The sequence below is a fragment of the Ovis canadensis genome, chromosome 24, assembly GCF_042477335.2.
Source record: "Ovis canadensis isolate MfBH-ARS-UI-01 breed Bighorn chromosome 24, ARS-UI_OviCan_v2, whole genome shotgun sequence".
Taxonomy (NCBI): domain Eukaryota; kingdom Metazoa; phylum Chordata; class Mammalia; order Artiodactyla; family Bovidae; genus Ovis; species Ovis canadensis.
In genome coordinates, this window is record NC_091268.1 from 13,613,972 (window position 1) to 13,629,762 (window position 15,791).

The following is a 15,791-nucleotide window of genomic DNA, read 5'->3' on the forward strand; positions in this document are numbered from 1 at the left end:
ATCCCCAACTCCCGGAATTCACTCAGACTCACATCCATGGAGTCAGTGATGCCATCCAGCCATCTCATCCTCTGTCGTCCCCTTCTCCTCCTGCCCCCGATCCCTCTTGGCATCAGAGTCTTTTCCAATGAGTCAACTCCTCGCATGAGGTGGCCAAAGTACTGGAGCTTCAGCTTTAGCATCATTCCTTACAAAGAAATCCCAGGGCTGATCTCCTTCAGAATGGACTGGTTGGATCTCCTTGCAGTCTAAGGGACTCTCAAGAGTCTTCTCCAACACCACAGTTCAAAAGCATCAATTCTTCAGCGCTCAGCTTTCTTCACAGTCCAGCTCTCACATCCATACATGAGCACAGGAAAAACCATAGCCTTGAATAGACGGACCTTTGTCAGCAAAGTAATGTCTCTGCTTTTGAATATGCTATCTAGGTTGGCCATAACTTTTCTTTCAAGGAGCAAGTGTCTTTTAATTTCCTGGCTGCAGTCACCATTTGCAGTGATTTTGGAGACCAAAAAAAATAAAGTCTGACACTGTTTCCACTGTTGCCCCAATTATTTCCCATGAAGTGATGGGACCAGATGCCGTGATCTTCGTTTTCTGACTGTTGAGCTTTAAGCCAACTTTTTCACTCTCCTCTTTCACTTTCATCAAGAGGCTTTTTAGTTCCTCTTCACTTTCTGCCATACGGGTGGTGTCATCTGCATACCTGAGGTTATTGATATTTCTCCAGGCAATCTTGATTCCAGCTTTTGTTTATTCCAGTCCAGCATTTCTCATGATGTACTCTGCATAGAAGTTAATAAGCAGGGTGACAATATACAGCCTTGACCCATTCCCTTACCTATTTGTGACCAGTTTGTTGTTCCATGTGCAGTTCTAACTGTTGCTTCCTGACATGCATACAGATTTCTCAAGAGGCAGGTCAGGCGGTCTGGTATTCCCATCTCTCTCAGAATTTTCCACAGTTTATTGTGATCCACACAGTCAAAGGCTTTGGCATAGTCAATAAAGCAGAAATAGATGTTTTTCTGGAACTCTCTTGCTTTTTCCATGATCCAGCGGATGTTGGCAATTTGATCTCTGGTTCCTCTGCCTTTTCTAAAACCAGCTTGAACATCAGGAAGTTCACAGTTCACATATTGTTGAAGCCTGGCTTGGAGAATTTTGAGCATTACTTTACTAGCATGTGAGATGAGTGCAATTGTGCGGTAGTTTGAGCATTCTTTGGCATTGCCTTTCTTTGGGATTGGAATGAAAACTGACCTTTTCCAGTCCTGTGGCCACTGCTGAGTTTTCCAAATTTGCTGGCATATTGAGTGCAGCACTTTCACAGCATCATCTTTCAGGATTTGAAACAGCTCCACTGGAATTCCATCACCTCCACTAGCTTTGTTCATAGTGATGCTTTCTAAGGCCCACCTGACTTCACATTCCAGGATGTCTGGCTCTAGATGAGTGATCACACCATCGTGATTATCTGAGTCATGAAGTTTTTTTTTTTGTACAGTTCTTCTGTGTATTCTTGCTACCTCTTCTTAATATCTTCTGCTTCTGTTAGGTCCATACCATTTCTGTCCATTATCGAGGCCATCTTTGCATGAAATGTTCTCTTGATACCTCTAATTTTCTTGAAGAGATCACTAGTCTTCCCCATTCCGTTGTTTTCCTCTATTTCTTTGCATTGATCTCTGAAGAAGGCTTTCTTATCTCTTCTTGCTATTCCTTGGAACTCTGCACTCAGATACTTATATCTTTCCTTTTCTCCTTTGCTTTTTGTCTCTTTTCTTTTCATAGCTATTTCTAAGGCCTCCCCAGACAGCCATTTTGCTTTTTTGCATTTCTTTTCCATTGGGATGGTCTTGATCCCTGTCTCCTGTACAATGTCACGAACCTCATTCCATAGTTCATCAGGCACTCTATCTATCAGATCTAGGTCCTGAAATCTATTTCTCACTTCCACTGTACAATCATAAGGGATTTGATTTAGGTCATACATGAATGGTCCAGCGGTTTTCCCTACTTTCTTCAATTTAAGTCTGAATTTGGTAATAAGCAGTTCATGATCTGAGCCACAGTCAGCTCCTGGTCCTGTTTTTGTTGAGTGTATAGAACTTCTCCATCTTTGGCTGCAAGGAATATAATCAATCTGATTTTGGTATTGACCATCCTGTGATGTCCATGTGTAGAGTCTTCTCTTGTGTTGTTGGAAGAGGATGTTTGCTATGACCAGTGCATTTTCTTGGCAAAACTCTATTAGTCTTTGCCCTGCTTCATTCCACATTCCAAGGCCAAATTTGTTACTCCAGGTGTTTCTTGACTTCCTACTTTTGCATTCCAGTCCCATATAATGAAAAGGACATCTTTTTTGGGTGTTAGTTCTAAAAGGTCTTGTAGGTCTTCATAAAACTGTTCAACTTCAGTCTCTTCAGCATTACTGGTTGGGGCATAGACTTGGATAACTGTGATATTGAATGGTTTGCCTTGGAGATGAACAGAGATCATTCTGTCGTTTATGAGATTGCATCCAAGTACTGCATTTCGGACTCTTTTGTTGACCATGAAGGCTGCTCCATTTCTTCTGAGGGATTCCTGCCTGCAGTAGTAGATTTAATGGTCATCTGAGTTAAATTCACCCATACCAGTCCATTTTAGTTTGCTGATTCCTAGAATGTTGACGTTCACCCTTGCCATGTCTTGTTTGACCACTTCCAATTTGCCTTGATTCATGGACCTGACATTCCAGGTTCCTATGCAATATTGCTCTTTACAGCATCAGATCTTGCTTCTAGCGCCAGTCACATCCACAACTGCGTATTGTTTTTGCTTTGGCTCCATCCCTTCATTCTTTCTGGAGTTATTTCTCCACTGATCTCCAGTAGCATATTGGGCACCTAATGACCTGGGAAGTTCCTCTTTTGGTATCCTATCATTTTGCCTTTTCAAACTGTTCATGGGGTTCTCAAGGCAACAATGAAGTGGCTTGCCTTTCCCTTCTCCAGTGGACCACCTTCTGTCAGACCTCCCCACCATGACCCGCCCGTCTCAGGTTGCCCTGCAGGCATGGCTTGGTTTCATTGAGTTAGACAAGGCTGTTGTCCAATTGTGATTAGATTGATTAGTTTTCTGTGAGTATGGTTTCAGTGTGAGTATGGTTTCAGTGTGAGTATGGTTTCTGCCCTCTGATGCCCTCTTGCAACACCTACCATGTTACTTGGGTTTCTCTTACCTTGGGCGTGGGGTCTCTCTTCACGGCTGCTCCAGCAAAGCATAGCCACTGCTCCTTACCTTGCACGAGGGGTATCTCCTTACTGCCACTGTTCCTGACCTTCAAAGTGGGATAGCTCCTCTAGGCCCTCCTGCGCCTGTGCATCCACCACTCCACGGGATGCTCCTCCCAGGTGCTGGCCCTGGCCTCGGGCATGGGTGGCTCCTGCCAGCTGCCGCCACTGGCCTTGGGCTTGGGGTGGCTCTCAGGGTCACTGCCTCTGGCCTTGGGTGCGAGGTGGCTTCTCCCAGCTGCCCCTGACCTCAGACACGGGGTAGCTCCTCTCAACTGCCACCACTGACCTCGGATGCAGGGTTGGTATTGTTACTTGGAAATTCAATCAGAAAGAACTTGGGTATATGAAGGAAGGCATAACCAGCAGAAGTTGTGTACTTTCAGTGAAAAAAGAGCCAGGACACCAGGAAAAGCAAACAGAGCCCTCAAAATTTCTTCCTTTTTTCTTTCTTTCCTTTCTTCCTTTCTTCTAAGAAAAATGTGAAGTTAGGGAATATGCTTGTTCCCAAGCAAAGAGTTCCAGCCAAACCTATAATTACTTTCAGAGAGAAAATCACCAACATCTCCATCTCCCTTTATCTCTCAAAAGTTGCCCTTTACACTGAAAGCTATAAAAAATTATTTTAAGGAAATTAAAGAAGACCTATAAATAGAAACATATTTCACATGCGTGGATTAAACAATTAATAAAATTAAGATGACAATACTCCAGGAAATGAATTGCAGGTTCAGTGCAATTCTTATCAAGACACTAATAGTGTTTTTTGGCAGACAAAAAAAAAGCCAGTCTTAAAATTTGTAAGACAGTCCAAGGAACCCCATAGAGCTAAGCAGTCTTGAAAAATAAATTAAAAAATGCGAGGACTCACACCTCTCTATCTGAAATTATTAACTGCTACAGTTAAAACAGAACATGAATGAGAAGACAGAGATCAGAAGAATTGAAGGCCCAGAAGTAAATACATACATCTACTGTCAATTGTGATTTCACAAGGTTGCCATACCACTCAATGGGAATTGAACAGTCTTTTCATCAAGTAGTGCTGAGAAACTGATATCAAAATACAAAAAAAAAAAAAAAAAAAAGAATTTGGCACTCTACCTCACACCATATGTGTTAATTAACTAAAAATATATCAGGGACCAAATGTATAACTAAAAACTCTTAGTGGAAAACATAGGGAGAAATCTTCATGATGCTGGATTAATCAATGATTTCTTAAAAATGGCAACAAGACCACAAGCAGCAAAACTGAAATAGAAGAATCAAATCCCATCAAAATTAAAAATTTCTGTGCATCAAAGGACATAATCAGGAAAGTGGACAATATTGATGGTGGGAATGTAAAATAATCATAAGTAGTGAGAACACAGTTGATTTCTCAAAAGTAAAATATAGAATTGCCACATGACCCAGCAATTCCTCACCTAGATAAATACTCAAGAGAATTACAAAGATCAATCAAAACAAATGTATGCAAATATTCCTGGTAACACTATTCATAATGGCCGTGCTGCTGCTGCTACTGCTAAGTCGCTTCAGTAGTGTCTGACTCTGTGCAACCCCATAGACGGCAGCCCACCCGTCTCTCCCATCCCTGGGATTCTCCAGGCAAGAATACTGGAGTGGGTTGCCATTTCCTTCTCCTATGCATGAAAGTGAAAAGTGAAAGTGAAGTCATGTCCGACTCCTAGAGATCCCGTGGACTGCAGCCTACCAGGCTCCTCCATCCATGGGACCTTCCTGGCAAGAGTACTGGAGTGGGTTGTCATTGTCTTCTCCACAATGGCCATAACAATCCACATTTCTAATAACTGATGAGTAAATAATGAAAATGTGGTATATCCATATAATAAACTATCATTTGATTATATACCAAAAAAAGTACTAATACATGCTGTAACATAAAGTTCGACAACATGCTAACTGAAAGAACAAGGAGAATGGACATTGTTTGGTTTTGTGTATATGAAATGTCCAGAACCAAAAAATTCAAAGAAATGGAAAACTGATTAGTAGTTTCTGGTTCCTGGGGTGAGAAAGAAATGGTAATGCAGTAATTGCTTGACAAGAAGTGATAAAAATATTCTACAGTTAATTGACAAAAGGAGACAAACATATTCAGCAATTACAAAGTTTTAATGTTTGCACAACTTTGTTAATGTATCAAAAATCAATGCATTGTACATTTTTAACCAATTTCAAGGAAGAATTTTATATGCATTATACCTCATTTTAAAAACTCGCAAATAAAAAATTTAGCATAAATGAATAACATATCTGAAGTTCTGGAAATTAGTAAAGTCCACGCAGGAAAAATATTATATATATATATATATATATATATATATATATATATATATATATATATATACATATACATATATTCCCACTTGGCTAAGCAGTAAAAAATCCTCCTGCCAATGCAGGAGACTCAAGACACAGATTCAATCCTTGGCTCAGGAGGATCCTTTCCAGTAGGAAATGGCAACCAACTCTGGTATTCCTGCTGGGATCATCCCATGGCAGAGGAGCCTGGCAAAAACCAGGCCATGGAGTCACAAAAAATAGAACATCACTGAGTGAGCACACACTCAGATATATACACACATATCTCAGACATATGAAAAATATTATCTGATACAATATTCAGTACATAATACATATTGCATGTGATATATTCATCTCATACACATGTATGTTAGAAAATGAAGTCCAAAATCAATTATCAAAGGTTTTAACTTATAGAGAAATTTAAATAGGAAAACTAAACTAAATTAAGTAGAAGACAGAAAACAATGAGAAAATAATCAGAGAAAATGAAAACTAAAAAAATAGTGAAACACAAAAGTTGTTGTTTGAAAACATCAATAAATCTGATACAGCCTTATCAACAATAATAAAGGGAAGTAGGAATGGGAGAAATAAAAGAAGAGAGAGACCAAAAGAGAAGAGACACATTTTCCATATCAAGAAAGAAAACACATATGGCATTAGAGATTCAGATTCTACAGACATTAGTCAGATGATAAGAAATATCATGAACATATTTGAGCCAGGAAATTTAACAATTTATAAAGCAACTCTTTGCAAAAATACTGCAGAATCCAATTGAAGAAGAAATTAAAAAAAAAACTGAATTGAGAATGTAATTTCATGCAGCCATTGTGGAAAACATTAGAGAGACTTCTCAAAAGACTAAACATGGAACTACACATGGCCTAGCAATTCTATCCCTGAGAACATGAACCTGAAAAGAACAAAACACTAAAATGAAATGATGCAAACGCCCCAAATCCAAATCTTCATAACATCATTATATATGATTGTCAAGAAATTGAAAACAACTTAAGTGTCCATACATACACAAATACATACACACATACACAAATATATGTTTATATTTATATAAATACACACACGCAATGGAGTATGGGTCAGCCCTAAACAAGGGGTAAAAAATTGCCATTTGCAAGAACATGGATGTGCTTGGAAGACATTACGCTCAGTGAATGTCAGACAGAAAATGATAAATGATGTATGATAACACAGATGTGGAACCTAAGAAATAAAACAAACTAATGAATATAACAATAAAAATGTAGCAGACTCACAGGAAACAAGCTAGCAGTTATCAGTGGCTGAGGTGGATATAAAAGTGAGGGTGTGGATTGTACAAACTATTGGGTGTAAAATAGATTCAGTGAAGAATTGTACAGCATGAGGAATATAGCCAATATTTTCTTTTTAAAATTACTCCAAATTATGTTTTATTAAGGCTAGTTCTTTTTTTTTTTTAAACTGGAGAATAATTGCTTTACACTGTTGTGGTGGTTTCTGCCATATATCAGTGCCAATCTGTCATAATCATATATATATGTAGATAGATTGATAGATAGATAGATAGATAGATAGATAATAAATAAAAATAAATAGTCCTATCATAGCTGAAGAAATTAAATTTGTACTTAAAATTGTTTTAAGAAAATACGTCTTGGCCCAAAAGTACAAATTCTGCATCCACAAGATATTTTTAAATAAAACATATAAATTCTACATAAATTATTTTGAAAATAGGAAATAGTAAGCACATGATTTCATGCAGCCAACATTCCCTAAATGTCAGATCACATTATAAGAAAGAAAAGACAATTATCTCTTATGAACATAGACACAACTATATTAAACATGTTAAATGAAATTTGTCAATTTATTTAATAATAATTCACCATGACCATGCATGAAAAGTAATTTAAAGTGTTAGTCACTCAGTCATGTCCAAATCTTTGCAACTCCATGGACTATAGCCCATCAGGCTCCTTTGTCCATGGAATTCCCCAGGCAAGACTACTGGAGTGGATTGCCATGCCTTTTTCCAGGGAATCTTCCTGATCCAGGGATTAAACTTGGGTCTCCTATGTTGCAGGCAGATTCTTTACTGTATGAACCACCAGGGAAGCCAATAGGTTATATCTAAAACATTGTTGAAAATAAAAAGAAAAAAGATAATCAAATATATTCACTCTGTGTGTGTGTGTGCACATGTGTCCTCAGTGGTGTCCAACTTTTTGAGATCCCTTGGACTCTCAACCTCCAGGCTCCTTTGTCCACTGAGCTTTCCAGGCAAGAATACTGGAGTGAGTTGCTATTTTCTTCTTCAGGGGATCTTCCAGACCCAGAGAATGAACCCACCTCTCTTATATCTCCCGCATTAGCCGGTGAATTCTTTACCACTATTATATTCACTAAACTAATAGAATAAAGGAGAAGAATAGCAAGATAATATAAATAGATGTTCACTAATTCAGATCAGTTCAGTTCAGTTCAGTCGCTCAGGCCTGTCCAACTCTTTGTGACCCCATGAATCACAGCACGCCACGCCTCTCTATCCATCACCAACTCCCGGAGTTCACTCAGATTCACCTCCATCGAGTCAGTGATTCCATCCAGCCATCTATCCTCGGTCGTCCCTTTCTCCTCCTGCCCCCAATCCCTCCCAGCATCAGAGTCTTTTCCAATGAGTCAACTCTTCACATGTGGCGGCCAAAATACTGGAGTTTCAGCTTTGGCATCATTCCTTCCAAAGATATCCCAGGGCTGATCTCCTTCAGAATGGACTGGTTGGCTCTCCTTGCAGTCCAAGGGACTCTCAAGAGTCTTCTCTAACACCACAGTTCAAAAGCATCGATTCTTCAGCACTCAGCCTTCTTCACAGTCCAACTCTCACATCCATACATGACCACAGGAAAAACCATAGCCTTAACTAGACAGACCTTAGTCAGCAAAGTAATGTCTCTGCTTTTGAATATGCTATCTAGGTGGATCATAGCTTTCCTTCCAAGGAGTCAGTGTCTTTTAATTTCATGGCTGCAGTGACCATCTGCAGTGATTTTAAAGCCCCTCAAAATAAATCTGACACTGTTTCCACTGTTTCCCCATCTATTTCCCATGAAGTGATGGGACCAGATGCCATGATCTTCGTTTTCTGAATGTTGAGCTTTAAGCCAACTTTTTCACTTTCCTCTTTCACTTTCATCAAGAGGCTTTTTAGTTCCTCTTCGCTTTCTGCCATAGGGTGGTGTCAACTACATATCTGAGGTTATTGATGTTTCTCCAGGCAATCTTGATTCCAGCTTGTGTTTCTTCCAGTCCAGCGTTTCTCATGATGTAGTCTGCATAGAAGTTAAATAAGCAGGGTGACAATATACGGCCTTGACGTACTCGTTTTCCTATTTGGAACCAGTTTGTTGTTCCATGTGCAGTTCTAACTGTTGCTTCCTGACCTGCATATAGATTTCCCAAGAGGCAGGTCAGATGGTCTGGTATTCCCATCTCTCTCAGAATTTTCCACAGGTTATTGAGATCCACACAGTCAAAGGCTTTGTCATAGTCAATAAAGCAGAAATAGATGTTTTTCTGGATGTTTTTTCTATTTAGATTTATGAATAAAAAACATATGTTACCAAGTAGGGAAAGAGAAAAGTACTCAAATCTAATAAAGAGCATCTGTGTAATACCTCAAGCCATCATTATAGTTATAGGTGAATTCTAAGATTGAAAATAAAACAAGTCTACCCACTCTAAATTCTCTTTTGCATTATACTCTATATTCTAGTTGTTAAATTTTAAATAAAGCCTCAACAAAATACTAATTAATTAAATTCAAGAACACATTAAAAGTATTATACATTATGATCAAGTGGGATTTATCTGAGGGATGCAAAAATTCTTTAATGTATGAAAATCAATCAATGTGATATACCATATTAAGTAATTGAAGAATAAAAACTATATGGTTATCTCCAAAGATGCAGGAAAAAAAACTTTTGGACAAAATTCAACAATCATTTACAAAATTAAAAAAAAAATCTCCTGATAGTGGCCATAGAGGGAATATACCTTAACATAATGAAGGCCATATACAAAAAAAAAACAAACAAACAAAATGCAGTAAACATCATTATCAGTGGTGAAAACTGAAAACATTTCTCCTCGATCATTAACCAGATGTCCACTCTGGTTAAAACATGTCCACTCTCACCACTATTATTCAATATAGTTTTGGTAGTCTTAGCCATGACAATCAGAGAGAAAAGAAATAAAAGATATCCAAATGGGAAAAGAAGAAAAAAACATGACTGCAGATGATTTGATAGTGTACATAGAAAATGTACAAGATGCCAGAAGAAAACTGTTAGAACTAATCAATACATTTGGTACAGCTGAAGGGTACAAAATTAATACAGAGAAATCTCTTGCATCTTGATACAGTAATAACAGAAGATCAGAAAGAGAAATTAAGAAAACAATCCCAGTTACTACTGCAACAAAATGAATGAAATATCTAGGAATAAAAATACCTAAGGATGCAAAAACCTGTACTCAGAAAAGTATAAGATATTGATAAAAGCAATCAAGGTTCACAAACAGACGGAGAGATAGACCATGTTCTTGGTTTGGAAGAATCTACTACCCAAAGGAATCTTCAGATGGCATTTTTCACAGAATTAGAAAAAAAAATTTAAATGTGTATGGAAACATAAAAGACCTTGAGTAGCCAAAGCAAACTTGAGAAAGAAAAACAGAGCTAGAAGAATCATCCTCCCTGACTTCAGACTACACTACAAAGCTACAGTAATCAAGACAGCATGGTACTGGCACAAGAAAGAAATCTAGATCAATAGAATATGATAGAAAGCTCAGAGTTGAAGCCACACATCCATAGTCACACTATGACAAAGCAGGCGAGATTATGAACAACAGAGAAAAGAGAATCTTTTCATTAAGTGGTGCTAAAACTGGATAACTTCATGTAAAGAAAATGAAATTGGAACACTTCTTAACACCATACACAATAATAAACTCAAAATGGATCAAACACCTGAATGTAAAGCTGGGCACTATAAAACTCTTTGAGGAAAACACAGGCAAAACACTGTTTGACAAAAATCACAGCAAGAATTTTTGACCCTCCTCAGTTGATGGAAATAAAAACAAAAATAAACAAATGGAACCTAATTAAACTTCAGTTTTTGCACAACAATGGAAACCATAAATAAGATGAAAAGACAAAAACTCAAAATGGGAGAAAATGTTTGAAAATGAAGCATCTGATAAGGAATTAATCTCCAAAATACACAAAGATCTGATGCAACTCAATATCAAAAAACAAACAACTCTATCAAAAGGGAAGAAAAACTAAATATATATATTTCCAAAGAAGGCATACAAATGGCCAACACACATATGAAAGGATGCTCAATGGCACCGATTATTAGAGAAATGCAAATCAAAACTACAATGAGTTCTCACCTCATACTAGTCAGAATGGCCATCACCTAAAAATCTACAAAAAAAATTAAGTGTTGGGAAGGATGTGGTGAGAATGTAAATTGATGCAGCCACCATGGAGAATAGTGTACTGGTTCCATAAAAATCTGAAAATAGAACTATCATAGTAATCCTACTCTTGGGCCTATACCCAGAGAAAACCGTAATTCTGAAAGACACAGACACTCTAATGTTCTTCAGAGAAGGCAATGGCACCCCACTCCAGTATTCTTGTCTGGAAAATCCCATGGACAGAGGAGCCTGGTGAGCTACAGTTCATGGGGTCGCTAAGAGTCGGACACGACTGAGCCACTTCCCTTTCACTTTTCACTTTCATGAATTGGAGAAGGAAATGGCAACCCAGTCCAGTGTTCTTGCCTGGAGAATCCCAGGGATGGGGGAGCCTGGTGGGCTGCCATCTATGGGGTCGCACAGAGTCGGACATGACTGAAGCGACATAGGAGCAGCAGCCAATGTTCTTGCAGATCTATTTACAATATCCAGGACATGGAAGCCCATCAAAAGAAGAATGAATAAACAAGATGTGGTACATATTTACAATGGAATATTACTCAGCCATAAAAAGGAATGGGCTTGTGCCATTCTCAGACATGGATGGAACAGAAACTGTCACATAGGGTGAAGTATGTCAGAAAGAGAAACATAAATATCATATAATATTGCTTATGAGTGTAATCTAGAAAAATAATACAGATAAACTTATTTGCAAAGCTGAAATTGAGATACAGACATGGAAAACAAACATACAGATACCAAGGGAGAAAGGGATGGTGGGATGAATTGGGAAATTCAGACTGACATATCTATATTAAGTGGAAAGGAAATTTTAAAATAATAAATAAATGAAGAGGTGATATATGTATATACATACCCAATTCACTTTACTGTATAGCAGAAAGTAACAATGTTGTAAAGCAACTACTCCAATTGAAATTAACTTAAAAAAAAAAAAACAGTGCTATAAATTTTATGCCCTCACTGCTTTGGCTTTCAGGTAGTAGATACTAGATTCTAATATGGATAAGACGGAAGTTCTCTCTCTGACCCAAGTGCAGTTTAACTATATCACAGGTCCCCATGCTGGAATTATACCATAACTACTATTCACATAACATTCAGCATTCTTAGGAAGCCTGGTTCAGATAGAGAAAGGGGATTCACACGTTTTTGTTGCAAGTGCAGGGAATATAATTCCCCACTCGAGAATGAATGTTTTTCAAGTATGTCTCTCCAGAATACTAGCGTCTAAGACAAAGCCATTCCATCAAAGGATATAATTTATTCCTGGGAGGGAAAATAGAAGCTACAAGACAAGGTTCTTGAATATTAAGAAATTCTTTAGTGGAATTTCTTTAAATATCCATGCATTGCAGGTTAAAATGTCTTCTTTGACTATTTCTTTAAAAATATTTATTTATTTATTTTAATTGGAGGTTACTTTACAATATTGTATTGGTTTTTGCCATACATCAATATGAATCTGCCACAGAATCCGTATACACGTGTTCCCCATCCTGAACCCCCCTCCCTCTTCCCTCCCCATACCATCATTCTGGGTCGTCTCAGTGCGCCAGCCCCAAGCATCCAGTATCATGCATCAAACCTGGGCTGGCAATTCATTTCATATATGATATTATACATGTTTCAATGCAGAATTTAGAAAGATGGTAATGATAACCCTGTATGTGAGACAGCAAAAGAGACACAGATGTATAGAACAGTCTTTCTTTGACTGTTTACATCTACAGAGAGAGATTCACCACAGGTGGAATGATCATTTGAATGTGTTTTCAGCACACATACTACCTCCTGCCTATGGGTCCAGAGTCATCTATGGAACATTATTTCTCCACACCGTTCCAAATAAGCCCATTATAAATGCAAGTCCAGGGTTTTCTGTAAAAACTTTTTGAGGCTTTGGGCTAGAAGAAAATATTTAGACTTACAAAAAAGACACTTTTCAACTGTTGATTTGCTATGAAATTATCTAAATATCTTTATATGACTCCAGGAGTTGTTGATGGACTGGGAAGCCTGGTGTGCTGCAGTCCATGGGGTTGCAAAGAGTCAGACACAACTAAGTGACTGAACTGAACTATCTAAATACTGCAAGTTACTTATCTCAAGAGGAAGTCAACTTGCTGATGGGATTATAATGAACACTCTAAATTATCAGCAAGTTCTTCTAATACTAAAAGATAAGATTTTCAATAGTGCTGATGACTATAAAAGATAGTCAGTTTTCATACAGAGTTAGCATTATGTTTCCACTTTTGTCAAATATACTAATAGAGCACTTTACCTCTACCTCACTCTTCAAGAAGTAGTTGGTAAATATACATAGACTAATTTGAAAAATGAAAATTTGGGGGTTCATAGAAATTAAGAAATTTATAAAATCCAGCTCCCTAACACCACATACCTTTCTTTCATCATAAGATACTTTCTTTAGTAACTGAAACTGATTAGGAGAATCAAAAACATGTAAATACAAAACATTTTCACACACAAAAATACATAATGTGAATATTAAATGATAGAAATCATAACCTGTTTATTCGAAACCCAAACCTGAAGAACTTTTCTTGAGATCAACTGCTGTGAACATTATGGATCTCTGTGGCTTCTTTGGGGCTTCCCTGATGGCTCATAAGGTAAATAATCCACCTGCAATGTGGCAGACCTGGGTTTGATCCCTGTGTTGGGAAGATCCCCTGGAAGAGGGCATGGCAACCCACTCATTCCAGTATTCTGCCTGGAGAATCCTGCAGAAGAGCCTTGCACACTACTGTCCACAGGGTCACAAAGTGTTGAACACAACTGAGTAAAAATGAAGATGATTCTTCCTTAGTTTGTTGCATGGTTAGATGTTTCTCTGTATTATTGCTCAGAATGTCAGTTGTTGCTGCTCCTGGGTGAATAAACAGTCATAAAAATAAATGAAGTTCCTTTGTCTGTCCTCAGCAGTGTGGGGGATATTTTTCCTCAGTCAGTTCTCATTATAGCCAGTGAGGTGGATACCATGCTCACTTTATTTTAGACAAAACAAGGATGTGAAGCACCAAGAAACACATCCTAGATACAAGAAGTTGAAAGTGGGGAAAAGCAAGATTCTTATCTGGCCTTTCTGATTCACAAAACAACACACTTCAGCATTGAGATTGTCATTTTTCATATTTTGCAGAAGAGTCTTTAGGATTATGCTTTGGATGGGAACTAGAGAGAGAAGAAATGAGGTGAGGGAATACAGAGATAAAATGTATCTACCACAAGAGCAACACCACATAGTTATTAACATTTGAGGATTTAAATATTAGGCTGTGTGTGTGCATGTGTGTATGTATGGGTACTTGTATATCTGTTGATGAATTTGCTTCCTATATACTTGCCTCTGAAATTTTATTAAAGCAATTAGTCAATATGGTCATATGAAATTTAGTTCACTAGTTAAATTTTGTTTATTATGGCATAATAATACAGAGTATGGGTTAAGAATGTGGAAGAAAAAGATCTAATTATGGTTAAATCTTTATTATCTGCTTGATCTTGGGCAAGATCCTCAAGTCCTTTATGCTTCTATTTCTCAATGTATAAATGAGCATAAAATTAAAGTAATAACTGTCTAAGAAGTTTGTTATAAGAATCAAACACTCAATGTCTTCAAAAACTGAAAGCACAGTAAGTGTTCAGTAAGGTTCAATTACTATTATCATCATCATGATTTTCTGAAATTGCTTCCCAATTTTTTTTTCATTTCCCAGTGAAATAATATCACCCTACAGGTTTCCACCAAACCATGAGCATAGCAATCTATCATTAAAATTACATTAGCTCTTATAAAGCTGTTGGGTTTAGGCAACACGCTTTATCAACTCTATTTCAGTAGCTCCTGTATTCTTTCATTATTTTCCCATCAGCAATATCCTGGCTTCCCCAGTGGTTCAGTGGTCAAGAATCCACCTGCCATGTAGGAGACAAGGGTTCAAACCCTGGGTCAGGAAAATTCAATGGAGGAGGGCATGGCAACCCACTCCAGTATTCTTGCCTGGAGAATCCCATGGACAAAGAAACCTGGCAAGCTATGGTCCATAGGGTCACAAAGAGTCATATAACTGAAGCATCTAAGTGCACGCACACACACACACACACACACACACACACACAGCAATAACTTATTACACTTTATGTCAACACTTATAAATAGTATGGTACTGTTGTTCCTTTCTCTGGTTTCTATCTCCAAAGAGAATCTTAGCCCACTTCATTCAGTCACATGAACATCTTCTCTAAAGTTATATTGGTGATTTCCACTTTTTCAGTCCCTCTTTTGTTTTATAGTCATATTATCAATTATCATTCCTGATTTCCACTTTCCTAAAAATAAAAGGAAAATTCCTTAGCTTTGCATGCATAGCTTTAGACATATTTTCTACCTCTCTTTTCAGTCTCCCACTATGTGTAAGATCTACTGTTTCACCTTATGCTCAGAGTCATCTTACATAATAAGTGTCTATATCTATACCATAAAAACCCCATTACCCAGGAAAGACTGAGTAATCTTCAGTTTTTCTAGCTTAAAAAAAATTATAAGCATTCAGAACTCAATAGAATTTAGGCATTTACTGTTTATAACATTTACAGACAATGAATTCAAGGTTG